This window comes from Anser cygnoides, chromosome 12 (assembly GCF_040182565.1).
Source record: "Anser cygnoides isolate HZ-2024a breed goose chromosome 12, Taihu_goose_T2T_genome, whole genome shotgun sequence".
Taxonomy (NCBI): Eukaryota; Metazoa; Chordata; class Aves; order Anseriformes; family Anatidae; genus Anser; species Anser cygnoides.
In genome coordinates this window covers 18,013,576-18,027,496 of record NC_089884.1, presented here as the reverse complement: position 1 = coordinate 18,027,496, position 13,921 = coordinate 18,013,576, and the positions used below count along the sequence as shown (strand labels likewise).

The 13,921-nt window shown below is 37.1% G+C and overlaps 1 protein-coding gene across 1 annotated transcript in view; it reads left to right on the top strand.

Moving 5' to 3' along the window:
- NKD1 (NKD inhibitor of WNT signaling pathway 1) overlaps positions 1-13,921 on the top strand; it is a 181,556-nt gene that overhangs the window by 43,273 nt on the left and 124,362 nt on the right. The window contains exon 2 of the mRNA XM_048075372.2: positions 9,395-9,481. The gene's annotated coding sequence lies outside the window, so the exon portion shown is untranslated. The remainder of the gene's footprint in view (positions 1-9,394; positions 9,482-13,921) is intronic.

Below are 13,921 nucleotides of genomic sequence, written 5' to 3'. Positions count from 1 at the left end.
AAAGCATAATTTTAACAAATAGAGATTTCTATTTTAAGGTTCAGTGTTCTGGTCAGCAGTGATTTGGGCAGGAATACAGAAGAAAACATACAGCATTTTAAATTGACTAGTGGTAACACCGCAGTATTTAATTTTTAGTTTTAGACTGGCACAGCTATGTTTCTCTTGAAAACAACTTTGCAATTTGCCTTTGATCTTTACAGTGGGAGTTGTCTTTTAGGGGGAAAAAAAAATATCTCTATTTCCAAACTTCTTTCTTTGTCTTTTTGCAGTCAATGCTCTTGTGCATGTATAGATTTACCAGCTAATCTATAACATATTATGATAGCTAAATTGCTGTAAACCCTGGGTGACCTGGCCTGTTTTAGAATGTCTTCACATGGGAAATTGCACCACTAAAAGTCTAGTGGAAAAACTTCACTGGGATAGTTCTGATGGTAAATTTGATTATGCAGAGAAATTCTCAAAGGATGCTAACATTTGCTATCTCAATAGTTTCCCTGCACTGGGAAGTTTAAAAACATCTTCAAGATCTGTTGCCACTGCAGTCATATAAATCAGCTAGCAGAATCATGCATCTTAGTCTCACTCACTTCCATGACAGTATTTAAGCAATATTGCTAAAACTGGGAGACCTTGGTTTGTTTTACTTCAAGTCAGTGAAGCATTTTCATAATTTATAATTCAACTACAGCACTTATCATAATAGAATTTTGTGGAGATCAAAATAAATTCAAGAAAGTATTAAATCTGTGGCTGATTAAACACCACTGCTAGGTTGTAGACTCTAACTCAAGAAGTCCCTAAACATCCACATATTGGAAGCAAGGATGATGGAGATAGATCAGTGCATGCCTTGTTCTTCCTAGTGCTTAGAAACTTGCGACTGAATCACCAGCTTGACAAAGGGTTGCAGATCCTACACTCTTAATCCTTATCAGGCTCTTTCCAGAGGTGCACATTGAAAGGTTGAGAGGCAGTGGTCATAGGGTGCACCAAGGGAAATTCCAAACAGATATAAGGGGGAAAAATTACAGTAAGGGTGGTTAATCACTGGAACTGGTTACCAGACATGCTGTGAAATGTCTGTCCTTGGAGATGTTCAAAACTTAACTGGACAAGGCCCACAGCAACGTGATCTGACTTTGAAGTTAGCCCTTCTTTGAGAAGGGGTTTGAACTAGACGACCTCCAGAGTCCCTCCCAATGCAGATTATTAAATAATTCTGTGATGATCAAATTAGAAGGAACTAAGTTCAAATCACTGCTATTGCAGAAAGTACCTCCCTTTCTATCTCTTCAATCTCATTCACAAGTTTAAGAAATTTTAGCTTCAAAATAGTTGTTAGGGCCAGGAAAAAAATAAAAAATAAAAAATAAAAAAATAGGGAGCTTTCTACCTTCAGTTTCCATGCACTGTTAATTTCTTCTTCTGGTTTAGGTCTACTCTTTTGTTATTGTTGTTCTAGTCTAGCAATTTAAATGGCAGTTACATCCTTGTGTTCATGTAGAACTAGGGACCAGATACTCTCAGTCTTGTGTTTTGATGTGCACAGCTGGGGATTCCCTGACTGAGGAGACCACTCTGTTCCCTCCAGTAACTTAAGAGTAATAACTGTTTATGACAGTGTGTCTACTGAGAGATTTCTAACTGAATGTGTTTGCCAAAATTAGACTTTAGTAAGCATACCAGGAAGACATTAGGACCTTTTCCTTTGTTTCCTTGCTCCATCTCTTCGTAATATTGAAATTAAATTCCTTTTCCTTTCATTAGACCTTCTCTTTCCAGACTACCAAGATGAGGCTCCTGTCCTGCCTGCAAATCCCCTATCACGGCACTCATTCTTACCTCATTGGACAGCTGCTTGAACTCTGCTCTGCTTCAGTGATAGAGATGCCCTAAGCTAGTCAAGGTTCTGCAAGTGTAAACACAAAAACACACATTTTTCCATGGGGAAAAAAAAAAAAAGTCAAGAAAAGAGGAATGTGTTTTGTTCTTAGTCTTAAACCTGTATGGTGGTTTATACCAGTTAGATTGTTATACTAGTGTTGTGTATATTTCATGCACTTTCAGTATTTCCCCATATATTTCAAAAGTAATTTATGCTTATTAGTTTCCTAAATATTGTTCACCCCTCAAATATTGTACTTAAAAAAAAAAATCACCATTATTCCAGCATGTGCAGTGTAGGCATATTATATAGGTATTCACTTGAAAGGAACATCTAATTTAAATATAGTCTATATGTTAGAGGTATTTTTCTTTTACCTGGCTCACTACCTTATTGTAGTTCACAAACTATAGAAATTAATTTGTAGTATCATAAAGATTTTAGTTCATAAAGCTTTTATTTTGCAAGTTTGTAGGTATTGCAATCTGTGCTTCCTCAAGTCACAAGATCAATACTACCAGTCTTAGCTTTTTACATCTGTCTGATCCCCTTCTTACTGATTTTCTTCCAGATGAACATTTGATCCTTTTTTTGTGGTCTCTCATTGCCCAAATGAAATGAAGTGACCCTATTAACTTCCACCCTCCTTGCAGCCCAGCCTTGACAGAACACCATGGCTGCTGCATGCAGCACCTCTCTGCTACAGCAATTTGCCCAAACTTGAATTTGTTTCATAACCAAGTCTGGCTGCAAGAGAATACACGATAGGGCTCCCCTGCAGGTATGGAGCCACAATTTTTGTTTTGATTTGTTCGGATTTTTGTTGTGTGTTTTTTTGTTGTTGTTGTTTGTTTTTTGTTTTTGTCAGTGTTCTACATATTTGGCTGTGTCAACTATGTTTGCTCTAGAGTAGGGAAAGAGAAGCTGGTCAGAAAATAACATGGAGTTGGGCAGTTGCTCAACTGCAGCTTGTAACATTCTTTAACTGGGTTATCAGTTCACATTCAGAGAGCTGAAACATTGATATTCTTGCATTAGAGGCACAAGAAGAGCTTTTGCTTTGAAGTGTATGTCCTCCATATCTAATAATTTTTGTAATATTCATCTTCAGGTTTCAAGAGGAAGGTTAAATTGTTGGCTTATTTTATAGGTGCTTTTATACTTGCTCTACTCACTCACCATGTGGTGGGCCTTTCTTGTATCACTGTAGTTCTGAGCTTGTCCCCAACCCAAAGCGTGGACTTCAGTTTTCACTGTTCTGATCTCATTGTCAGAGAGTACTGGAGATTCTTCCTTTGCCTCTTTCATGTGTAAAACTAGAAAACCCGGAGTAGGTTGCCAGAGAAACTTGGGGACAACAGCATGAACAAATACTGCTCTAAAAAATACCATCTTAAGGTTGTGTTCCCAGTGTTAAAGTTCATGTAAGTAGCTGTCAAGTGTATACAGAGCAGGAGATAAAGCTGCTTGTGTGCAGTGTAAAATAGCAGGGGAGCCTTTTGATTTGCTGAGTGGCTTTGTGTAGATCCGTAGCTGCTTCTTTGCATGCTTAATATTATCTTTACAGTTCTAAGAACTGATAAGCTGTTCTGACCCTCAACAGGATCATCAGGTAGACTTTCTTAAGAGCTATTACACAGATTATTTTTGAATGGAAAATGCACTCACAATTCTGCATTAATATTGGAATTATTTTCATCATACAAACACCCTCCAAACTCAGAAAAGCCATCAGAGTGAACAGAGATATTTTCCAATTTTGTTAGTCTTTATATCATCACATATAATCTGCCAGTGAGTGTATCTGGTCTGACCATCCTCTCAACACTAGTTATTATTCTCCCACAGTCACAGACTGCCACTGGCTGGGTACACTGAAGAATCAGTCATCTAGAGTTTTAATGTTTTGTGGATATCAAAATTTTGCTGAATTGCTTTCAAGCTTGGTAAGTGTCCAGCAACGATAACTGGATGCTTTGTGGTTTTATGAAATCTTCTGTATGGTTAATACTTCAGTTAAGTGTGAATAATATATTTCCAAGTACAAATTTAGTAAGCTACTTGAGGAATCCAGCCACTTATAAATTACAGATCTAATTCTGGTCTGAGAAGTAACCACTATCTGATCACTAGCTAATATTTTCCATTTGTTATATGCAGTTCTGGTGAATACCTGGATTCTGACCAATGTTACTGCTGTGATGCTGCTCACTGTTTCATCTTATGCATGTTATACCCAATTGAATCCAGTATAATATTTTCACCCTAATGCACTTCAGGCTCTTAACTGGCTCAGGTAACATTAACAATATTTTCCATATAACTTTGGCACTTGTATAGACCTTCCTCCTGAATAAGATAGTAACAGAGTTAATTGAGGTTATCTCATAGCACAGTTCTTCAATGCAGGCAACTGTTCTTTACCATTTAGCTCCATAACTGGCTTGCCTTTTCTCTCCATCATGCTCTGTGGCACGACAAGATCCTGCTCCATGTTTTACTATCTGAAGCTGTTTGGAATAATATCTGGGCTTTGTTGGGACTCACAGATGTTACTGCAGTTGAGGAATATAGTAAATGTAGGTAGGACAAGATATCATCGTGGCAGGATGATGAATTTTGTATGGAGCTGTGCTAAAAGGGTGTGTTAGGTCCCAGTTATGCATAGCATGTTTTTGTTTGTTTTTCCTGTGGTGAAAACAAGGCAGAATCAGAACTCTGTAAAACCCTGCTGTCATTTCGTATGGCTAAGTGGGAAAGCTTTGAAAATGAGAAGAGAATGAGGGTGACTTGACTGGAAGCAGATACTGGGAGGAGTTAGCCCATGGGTCCCTTGATAAAGGGTCAAATTTGTAGCATTCTATGATTTTTTTTTTGAGGCTGTGTGAATGCGTGTGTTAAAGACAGAAAAGTGTTAAGTGTCCTAGGAGGTGTCCTAGAAGTGTTTGCTCAGGATTTGGGACTAGCAAATCAGGGCACTTCCACTCCAGTTTCTTTTGGAAGTTGGAAATTCTGAACTGAAATCTGGTTTTCCCTCTCCTTTGTGAAAGGAGACTGTAACTTATTTTTGCTGCAGGTCTATCTTCATTTAGCGATCACGTTATAGTATGAGCAAACATCTTCAAAAGAGATTCCAGCTTTAATGCCTGGTTTTTGCCTTTAGATATATCTTTACCATTTGAAAGGTATGGAAACTTTTGCTAATGTGAATCTTTTTCACAGTACTTTTTCTGGCTCATTTTTCTTGGTATTTCATAGGAATTTACACTGTCCGTAGCAATATACACTGCTTACGCTTAAGTTTATATTGTGAACTTCCTATTGAGCAACTTTTCATCTAGTCATATTCCCTAGTTTCAAAGGTACAACTTCATAATTTAAAAATGCTAAATAGGGATCTGACTTTGACTCGAGCTTTTTCAAGAATTCTTAGAACAATAGTAAAAGCACTTTCTACGAGACCATTTAGGACACTCTGGACTCAATATAAAATCATCATCTCGTAAAACACTCATAAAAATCAAACTGTGGCACATTACCATATTCTTATAGCATATACAGGTAATCTATGCAGACTTTAGATGTATGGTATAGATATGTTGAGTACATTCGTGTGTCAAACTTCAGATATTGATTCTTATTCTCTTTTTTTAAATGTTTTTGTTCTTTTCCCCATTTTTAGTTTTTCATCTTTGGGAGTGTGCTCTGTGTGTTAGTTTCTATTTCTGTGGTTGTTTATTTATTTATTTATTTTTATTTTTTTCTTCCGTAGTCTTTGGTTTTATTTCTTCATAGACTCTGGTCTTTCTGTGGTTTAACCTCTTTCAGTGAGAGAGTTACTGAAATGAGTGCAGCCCTAGTATAGTCAGGAATGCTCCCTCTGAAAGAATTATGATTATTATTTTCTTTGTGACATGTACAAACAGAGTAAAAATCGTTTCAGTAGTATATATTCTGCTTTTATTCACCACAGAGTTTTGTCTTCAGATTTTTATGGTAGCTTGAGGTGTCATGTTAGCCTTTTTCATAGGGTCAACCCTATGTAGACTGGAATTGTCTCCTATTCTTTTGTAATATTGTGTGTAGTGCCTTCTGCAAACTTTTATTGCATTTTGAGTATTCTTCATAGGAATTTTCACTTTTGTCCTGTCACAGCATGTTCTGATAAAATTGTGATAAATGTAGCATTCATTGTCTCATTTTCTTTCCACAACTGATAACCTGGTTTGGTTCCACTTTGCATTTTGGCAAATTCTCATCACTTTCTCCAAGTTTAAATCAGGACCTCCTAAGAGTCTTTTCCTCAGTTTTATGGTCATACCTTCAACAAAATCTGGTCTCAAATTAAGGATTCTGAACACGTACCAAAATAACATACATAGTTATAACATTTCACATTACTGGAAAAAAGTTTCAAATTTTACTTTAATTTCTCAGACAAGACATTCTCTTTGTCAAAAGTTTTTGGGGTTTTGTTTGTTTGTATGTTTGTTTTTCCTTGTCAAGACTGTAATATTCTTGTATTTCTTTAGATTGCTTTGGCAATTGGTTTATTCACGTGACCTTACACTATTAATTCTAGTACCTCTCACCAGTAATACTCAGAAAAATACGAGGAAAATACTTTTTTTTTTTTTTTTTTTCCCCCGTTGTGGTATCATTCACCTTCATTATGAAGCAAAATTCTTACTTAACTGAAGAGGTTCATCTCTAACATACCTGTGCAAATCAGGCTGCTTTGGGATTTGTTGTTGCACTCTTTTTTTACCTCATTCTACCTGTATTTCCAATATTGTGAAATATTCATTGTTGGTCATTTAGAAGAGTCTTTAGTAATGTACCATGTAAACTAACATGCAAAGTAGATGTTTGTCACATTTCCAACTTCAGCTGACCCTAGGAGTGACAACTTTAACCGGAATGTTTCAGTCTCTTAAAAGGTCCAGTAGTAACCAGTAATAATATAGTTCCATATCCTGCACCTTATTTCCTTTTGAAATACCAGGATTTCCTTGTGTGGTGGAAAAAGCATTACACATAATTATCTGAAGATGAACTGCATATTGGAGTGGAGTGCTTCATTTCCGAGACGCTTTACTGTGGCATATTATTTGGATGTGACATTGCCTCTTTGGTTTGAGTACTCCATAGGCTGTTCTTGAAAGAACAAATCCAAGGAATGAATTAGGAACATTTGCAGTTGCACAAATTCTGGGTGTACTCATGGTTTTTGATGAGCCAGTTCTTTCATGTATATTTACCCTAAATATTAGCAGGAGTTAACAGATGCACAAGGAGCCATCTGTTTTTTGTCTTATGGAGTTTTGTTTGGATGACTTAACCTTACAATTGTTTTGGCTGGGATAGCATTTGCTGTTAATTTCTCAACCTAGTGATAATGGACAAAGCATTATTGCCATCCTTATATGTAAACCAGCTTGTGTTTTAAATCTATAATGCTATGGCAGCAACGCATGGTTTGTCCAGATCAAAAATTTGCTCTCATGAAAATACAAATAGAAATGCCCCAATGATCTAAAATCCATCACCAGCAGGTACAGGAATACAGAATGTGAACATTGACTCTAGGTAAGCACCACTCTTAATTCTGTTGCCTGCTTGCCCTCCGTCACTGGGCTCTGGTCTCGATCTGTAGAAACTTTGAACATGGGTAGGCTGGAAAAGGAGCTGTCTGCGTGTGTGTGCGCATTTGAATGTATATTTGTATGGAAGGGATGGATGAACGCTAAAATTGCCAAATCACAATTTGCTGGCCACTGAAAGGATTTCTCTTTCTCATCCAACCTATGATGACATTTTCTGGCAAACTCACAAATTAAGCCTCCTATAGCTGTCAAAGTTCTGTGTGTCTATGATTACCTGAAGACTTGACCTGTTCTTTTAGGGCTGATTTTTTTATGCAACCAGGTTTAACGACCTCATTGAATGTTTTCACAGTTCCCATTTACCTTTTTTTCTACTGACTGAATTGATTGATTTTGCTAATTGCACAAAAATATCTCAAACGCCTCAGAACTTCCTCTTTCCCAAAATACAGATCAGGTTCTGAGCTGCACTGCCTCAGCTCTCAGCAATCAGCTGGCATCACTTTCAGTTCCAATTGCCTTCCTGTTTGGTGGGCTGCTGAATGGGAAGGGGAAACATTCAAGTTCTGTGGCCAAATCCACAGCCTTTTGGAATGACTTTTGCTTCTTTTTCCCCCCTGATCTTGATCTGCAAGTCCAGATGCATCTGAGTGTGTATAAACTGGTTCATTGCCTGTTTATCCTGGAAGACCTTATAAGAATTTGAATATGCCAAAAATACAAGTTTCCTCAAGTCCTTTGCCAGTTCAAGTGAGGTCTCTTCCTTCCCTCCTGACTCCTACCTCTCAGCTGTGCTGTGGCCAGCTATGCCCTGTGCTGGCTGGTTCAAGCATATCAAGGGCTGGTCCTGAATCAGAATGATTCAGGTTCTGGAGGAGAAAAAAAATTGCAACATCGTTGGTGCTAGATCAGACTAGCCGACTTCTAAAAAAACTCCTGCCCTTTCTGACCATCTTCTGAGCCATTCATTTGAGTTTGACGTTGAGCTGAACAACTGCCAGAGCTTGCACTTCAGTTTAGCAGGAATAGCAACTTGAAATTTCTGTGCTTATACTTCAGATCTCATTGCTAACACCACTAATCCCTTTTTGACCTAAGGGGCTCGCCAATTTTAGCTTGTTTCTGTTGGGAGGAGAACTTGACTATGGACTGAAGTATTTCTCTGGGACAAGTCTGTTTAGTTACAAAGAATACGCACAGGGGCCTGTTTGCCTGAGCACAGCTGGGATTAACAACAGGACTGAGATCCAGGCCCTCTTCCAGCCAGCCCTCCACTCTAAAACTCTTACTCTTAACTCTTCTCAGATCATGTCACAAACACCTCTCTGTTCACTTTGGGCTTCTTTTTACTGCCTTCAATTGTTCTTTAACTGCTTCTTTCACATACTCAAAGATGCAATGCTAAAATTCAATGTAAAATCCTGTCATTGCGTTTCTTTAATTAACCCTAGTTCGATTTCTGCCTGCAAGGATCAGCCCATTCCCAACTTTCTCCAGGTCTTTTTTGCTTTCAGCTGTGACTAAATGAGAGGAAAACTAATGGAAATTTGCTCACATTCAGTAAAATGATTTTTTTTTTGGTACCAAGCAGAGTGTTTTGAAGCACGAATTCTCCACTTACGTTCGCTAGAGTAAACAGCTAATGAAGGGAGTCACATTTCTCAGGATATATCCTGAATGTTGGCATGCATCTGCAGAAACTTACCCATGTAGGAATTAACTGGGATTTTGGTCTTATTGTGATGAACGTTATGGGTGACTTTATAGAGGTAGAAATAGAATGAATGCGTCGCTTTAGTTCATCTGCCCAAAAAAGGACTTATCTCTGAAATGCACAGCTACGAAATGGAGTTGGAGTGGCTTATTCTTGACTGCATCTTCCTTGGATGTCTTTTAGTGTTTGGGGTAGAAGGGAGAAGAGGATGTTCTTAACAGAAGATTTTGCGTCAAAGATTATGTCCTGCTTTTTTTCATCAGCTGAATTGTAAGTACAAAGTGAGGGTGGGCATTTTATTTTCAGCTGCAGTGCGTATTCTTTAAAAAAGAAAGGATAAGAAAGTCCTGTCATTGTTCAGCCTACAAAGTCTGATCATCCCTAGCAAAATTACAGGCTAATCAAGGTGCTCTGTCTGTCTTTAATAATCTGTCAGAAATAGCAGCATCAACAACACATTGTAGTATATTTTAACAGGTTATGCTGGGAAGGAAAGAATTTGTAGAGATACAATCAGGAAAGTTTCTGTACCACAATACAACTGATCTTTTAGGGGTTATGATTCCATTTCATTTGACTTCTCAATGAATAGTGCTTGCCTCTCCCTCAGTGTAGGGCACTTGATTTTTTCTGTGGTCTAGAGCTGGGGCTGATAACTGGCAGGTAACATCCTTGTGACCAAGCATAGACTATCCAATATTAAGTTTTTATTTCAGCAATTGTAACTTGGTCCATTATAAATGTCCCTAACAGGATGTTGTATCAAAGATTATGTACTTATTTACAAACTGATAAGGGTGCTAGAGCCCTATTCACTGCAGTTTGGAAGTGTTGAGGCACTTAGAATTAATTAATTTTGGAAAAAAAATGGAATGTGTTTAGTGAGAAAAAGAGACAATTAAGAGCTTAATTGGAGAGAGAATTGGGAAATATATTTTGGTTCCTCAAATAAAATCAATGGAAACTGGAAGGAGAAAGAATTCTCAGACAAAATTCCATCTTTTCCAGTTTTGTGCAGACATTATTTTCTAGGTTATTAACTTTTTGTATTGTAAACAAAAAATGTCCAAAAGTTTGAGATTTTTTGCTCCCCAAAAGAGGAAATTTGCACTAAAAAAGGTTGAATAACAAATTTCAGCCAGTCTCATTTAGTATTTTACATATATACCCCTGAACTAGGGTGGTCATATGTTCAGAATACATGACACTTCTGATGCAACCCGAGAGTTTTCAAGGATGCTAAATTACTCACTAAAATATATATATATATTTTTTTGAATTTGTTGTTTTTGTACATATATTTTAGTATATATATATTTTTGTTTATATATATATATATATACTTTTTGTTCCCAGGTATTTTTTTGCTACTGAAAAATCAATCTGACAAGCAGCACACACGTTACTTGGGAAGGAGGGAATCATTCAAGCAGTTTAGGATTTGCAGCATGTTTGCCTGACATACCAAAGAGGTGCTATCTCTGAAGTGCTGTGAGTGAAGGAACAATTTTGATGGTGCCTGTGATTATTTATTTTTCCCCCAAACTCTTAGTACCATTTGTCATTCTGCACTACTTCCCCTGGGCTCTTTACTCTGGGCAAATGTAAAGCCAGTTCTATTTTGGAGAGCAGTATGCTTCTTGCAATCATTTTGTACTAAAAAATGTGTCACATTGATTGATTGATGCCTTTATTTAAAATTAAAATCTGCGCGGCACCTACCAAAAACTTGATCTGTTGTCCAGTAAGACCAGGACCTAGAACTTTAACCAAATGCTGCTTTGGAAGGACTTTGAATTAGAACATTCCAAATCATACTGGGGCTCATTGTTTTCCACCTTGTCAGTAAAGTGATCTGAATCTACATGGGTAAATACAAAACCACAAGGCAAATATGTTCAAGAACACAATCCTGTCATCTAGAATTTGTGTGACATCCAGACATCAGAGGTACCTGTCCCCCCTGCTCCTTCTGAGAGACAATTCTGACTTTATCACTATTTCAGACCTTTGTGAAAACAACCATAAATACATGCATTTGGGTGACGATCATAAATATGTGAATTGCATACTTTGAAGTCTGTAGAGTTCAGTCCCTGCGCAAAAAAAAAAAAAAAAAAAAAAAAAAAAAAGTAACACATAAAGAGTTTATAGAAATGTAGGAGGAAGGGAAGGAATTTGTGCTAAAAGAGAAATCCCAACTCCGTAAATGTCTGACCGTCTAAAACTAGGGGAATCACTGTAAGTGCTTCATACTCCCTAACACGTCCATTCTCATGTTAGATGAACTCTGTAGCCCTTTGTACCCATTATGGCAAATTGCCAGAAAAAAAGGCGTACTTTAGCTGCTCCTCATTAAGAAAAACATCTGAGGAAAATTTCTGAGAACTAGACTTTCAGCTGTATTTCTTCTCCGTTTTCATGTTTTTAAAAAGGAATTTTTGTTGCCACCAAAGAATCTTCAGCACAAATATCTCCAGGCTTGAAAGTGAGAATGTAAACCACTGTTTACCAATAATTTGTAAAGTTTTGTGTGAATTTTAGAGCACGTTTTATGTATAAAGTATGTGCACATCTGCCAGCAGAATAAGGGCTCGTGTCTGAACTGCCAACAGCAATAGACTGCGCATGTATCAGGAAGGGTTTGTCAACTGCTCCCTTCTTTTAATTTGCACGGTTAGTGCTGTGAGGTTTATGCAAGGCAGCTCTCAGGGGAGGGGACTGAAAGTTCTTTGAAGTCCTTTGTGGTGGCTGTCTAATCTGGAGAAGAGGATTACTTTCTTTCTGCCAGAAGCACATGACAGTTTGGTAATTAATGAGCATCATAAAGTTCTCTTTTTCTATTAGATACCCATTAGTAAACCTGGGATGGTTGTCATTTTGGACAAAACCATGCATATCCTCATTTTATCCCAACATCAAAGGGGATCTCCTACTGTCTGATGCTGAATGCTCTAATTGTGTTTGCGTTCGGTGGAGTTGGTGCAGAATGCATCTGAAACAAGTCTTGGCATAAACTGTAGGTCCTGTGATTGGACACACAGCCTGAGCCTTCCCAGAGCTAACAGCTTAAATGAGTGGTGGGTTTCTCTATTATTTTAAACATACTGCTCTCTTCCTCTCCTGTCTGTCTGTTTATGCTATTTGTTTTCCTTTGAGAATACAAGAATTAACATACTTTCCACATCCATATCGTGTTGAAAAAAGGAAAGCACTGTGTCGGGCTATTTCCCTTTCCCCTTTTGATATAGTATTACAAAAAGTCTTTCTTTGGGATTTAAGAGCATTTCAGGTATTAAAGCTCTCTTGGGTTGTCTTTTTCACATTATTCTGAAAGTACAGAATGGTTTCCTGCTCTTTATATTTGGCTCCTTTATACTGAAACAGTTGAAAAGTCCCAGTCTGTGGACTTTTTCTTTTTGAGAAAATGTCACCCTTTCTTCCAAAGGGTCCAGTTTCTGAATGCAGTGTAGTTTCTTCAACTGCATTTAATCTCCTTTAGAAATAAGAAGAATGGCTAAGCAGCCCATTTTATATATTCTGAATTTAAGATTTTTTTTGAAGGTCAGATGCTCATCCTAGACTTGAAATCTATGCTGAATACAGGGAAAGAACTCAAGGATATGCAGGCTCCTTTTCTCTAAGTGAGGTTGGACCAGAAAGCTCCACTGTAATGAAATGTGATGGCTTCAGAGGGACTGTACAGTTTTAAAGCCAAAGGAGGAGGAATAGACATACTTAAGATTCCTTTTGTTTTGTTTTCTCTTGTATTTTATATTTCTATAGGATTATGTCTATTATTTATAGTATCGGATTGGGACAGAATTCTTGTTTGAGATTAGTCTGGATGCTGTACATTGTGACTGTTAACTCAGTATTAGCAAACAAAGTATTATTGACTTTTGCATCTCATGTGGGGAAGAAGTCCTGGTATTCTAACAAAGTAACTGTAAACATCTTTAGTATAAAAATACATAAAACAAAGCCAACTGTTTTAGCTAGCCAAAATGTATAGCATAATGAGAGGCACACTGGAGTATTTAACAACATGGAAAGGAAACTGGCAAAAATAAGATGCTCTTTCTTTATACTAAAACTGGAATAGAGAGACTGAAATACTTCTAAAATCCTCATTTCCTCACTGAAATCACTGGGAAGGTGAACTTAATGAGGTAAATAAAGAGACAGATGAATCAGAATTGGAAAGTATTTATTTTTCAGATGATATCTTAAACCTTTAAAATGTGATAAAATAATTGATATAATACTTGTTATATCTGGGGCCTGGATTTTCAATCATGATTTTCTGAGTCATCTTTGCCCTTAGGAGATGAAAGGGATGAGTAATGTCATTGAAGACACAAAACCCACTTGTAAATATAATCCCTGTATTCTCTCATGTTTCAAATTGGAGCTGGTCAGAAAATTTATGGTGGAACAGCTTTTCATTGCCAAATGGCAATCCCTATAAATGTTTTGCTTTTGACAATTTTCTATCTATTAAAAATATTGGAGCAGGATATTTGAGTAGGTTTGAAACAGAACTTTGTATTTTTGGAATGGAACATTTTGACATTATGAAGTTGTGTTTTTTTGTCCCTTTATTTAAGAATTAAGAAGATAAGCTGTGCTTTGTGATAGAAAAAGCCTAACAGTCAGAATGATCAGCTTCAATTCAAAAACAGCATTGAAAAAATATGAAAATTTCAA